This window comes from Bidens hawaiensis, unplaced genomic scaffold, assembly GCF_021521415.1.
Source record: "Bidens hawaiensis isolate Kalapana, Puna unplaced genomic scaffold, B.hawaiensis_p1.1 tig00043080_1, whole genome shotgun sequence".
NCBI lineage: Eukaryota > Viridiplantae > Streptophyta > Magnoliopsida > Asterales > Asteraceae > Bidens > Bidens hawaiensis.
In genome coordinates this window covers 114,675-117,504 of record NW_027497657.1, presented here as the reverse complement: position 1 = coordinate 117,504, position 2,830 = coordinate 114,675, and positions in this window count along the sequence as shown.

Below are 2,830 nucleotides of genomic sequence, written 5' to 3'. Positions count from 1 at the left end.
GTAACAACCCGCCCGAATACTTCGGTATCGACAGTGCTGCCGTTCTCCTTCAATGGTTTGAAGAAATGGAGAGCATATTCCTCCATTGTGAATGTCCCGAGGACAAGAAAACCACTTACGCCTCGAGCATGCTTAAGAAGAATGCCCTCAATTGGTGGAATGGTGAGAAGCGCACGCTTGGCTCTGAGGTTGCCATGGCCTTGCCATGGGACGACCTCAAGAAACTCATGCTCAAGAAGTTCTGCCCGAAACATGAGCTTCGGAGGTTGGAAGAAAAGTTTTGGAACTTGAAACAAGAAAGTGGAAATGACACCATCTACAACGACCGTTTCCATGAACTGAGCCTTCTCATTCCCCACATGGTCACTCCCCTTGAACGTGTGATCGACAAGTACATCTCGGGTTTGCCTATGCAAATCCAAGACTCTGTTCTAAGTCGTGACCCTCAAACCCTCCATGATGCCATCACCTTAGCCGGTACCCTCACCGAAAACCACGTTAAGGCCGGGACCTTGACGCGAAAGAATTTCAAAAAGCCCAATGATAAGCCCACACCTGAGCCCACTAAGGAATCCAAGCCCGAATCCTCTAAGTCCGAATCCTCCAAGAATAACAACCATAACAACTCATCTCACTATCGCAACAACAAGAGAAAACCCAACTCCCAAAATTATGTCTTAGCCCAACCACAAGCCCAACAAGCCCCTCCTATCAAGAAGCCCTACATCGGCCCACACCCGTATTGCAACACTTGCCAACGCCACCACCCGACCCAAGCCACTTGTCGAGTGTGTACCAATTTCCACCGATTCGGCCACCTCACCCAATATTGTCGAGAAGCACCTCGTGTGCAAGCCGCTCCACCACGGTTCACACCATCAAACCAACCCAACTGAACCATCCCTTGTGCTCCAATCATTAACCCCGTTAGGGCTTGCTATAATTGTGGTGACCCAAATCACCTTCGCAACGCGTGTCCTCAACTCGCCCAAGTTCACAAAGCCTATGTTGCACCACAACCCTACTACACCTCCCAAGCCTATCAATTGCAAGCTTATCAACCCCAAATACCCCAACTCATGGCTCCTCCAAATATTCAAGTTCAACCCATGGTCATGCAAGCCTATCAAGCTCCAACCTCTCAAGCTTCAACTTCTCAAACCCAAGCACCTCAAAGAACTCAAGGCCAAGATTTCACCATCAATGCTCATCAAGCCCGAAACTCGAATGATGTGGTGAACGGTACGTTCCTAGTTAATAAGCACCATACTTCGGTGTTATTTGATTCGGGAGCCGATAGAAGCTTTATTTCCTTTGATTTTGAATACATACTTGATGTGCCCGTAGTAAATTATCTAAGCCTTTCACGGTAGAGATAGAAAACGGTAGTTCGATCACGATTGACTCCGTCATTCGAAATTGCACGATTACCCTCAATGGACAAAAATACTCTATCGACCTTATCCCTATGCAAATGGGAAGCTTTGACAAAAATTCTCTATCGACCTTATCCTGATGTTGTGTCTCTAATGTAGTTGATAGAGATGCAATGCATCTTATTAACAAAACAAAAACTGAATTGTTTGGTGATCCATATGATGTATTACTTATGTTTTTATAACTAACTATAAATGCTAATGAAACATAACAACTTTGTTGCCATATGTGAGAGTTATTTTCCCCCTAACATTCTTCTTATTAGTTTGAATTTTTGAATGGTTTTAAGTTAGTTGAAACCCTTGCTTTGCTGAACTATTTGTTAGATAAAAGGTTTGTGTTTAATATTTATGTAATATCCAAGTTAACTGATGATTAAGCCATCTTCATAACTTTAAAAAAAGGTTCAACGTTACTTAAATATAAAGTTTTATATTTAATTGTATTAACTAATTTTTTCATTGACTCTTAGAAAAAAAATTTATTTGCAGTGTTCTAAAAGCAACTCTCATAATCATATGGTTACAATGTCTGATTTCCAATCTATAAGTTCTTATATTCTAAAAGTTTATAATATTTTATATTTTGTCATTTGTATAGTTTAGCTTCATAGTTTATAAATTGTTCTTGACGTTTAATGTTGTTTAATTAGATATCTAGAATGGGTGATGACCCACCTCCAGCATCAAATGTTCAAAACTTTATTTGTGATCAAGATGCAAATGTTGTCAAAAAAACACATCACGTTCATCTTTAGATGAAGAACATTTGGGTATGTAACAATTATGTATATTCATTGTCTTTAGATGAATGACATTTGGGTATATAAATATAGAAGTTATGATTTCTAATTAACATATTTATCAGTATTAATGTTAAATGTATTTGTTAGTTGAATAATAACTAAACGAAAATCATTTATGATTTTATAAAATATTGAATGATTAATTTGCAAAAGTAATGTTATAATCAATAAGAAATTAACTATTGTTAGTCTAAATACTATGCTGAAATATTATGGATGTGGAACTTTAGGTTGGATTTGAAAATGTAATGTTTATGGCTCATAGTATTAGGCCGACGTGTAATTGCAGCTAAAGTTGTTTATGGTATTAATATCGGATATCACACCTTAATTTGTCGAATTAGTCTTACTTCATCAGATAAGAAACTTCATTTTAAGTTAAAGAGAAGATAGTTTTCTATTTAACTTTATTTTGCAATGACCATCAATAAAAGTAAAGAACAATCATTACCAACAGTTGGCGTATGCTTAAGAGACCCAGTTTTTTAGCATAACCAACTTTATATTGATTTGTCAAGAGTGAAGAGTAGAGACGCCATTAAATTAGTCATACTCGATAAAGAATCAAAGCTTATACAAACGTAACAA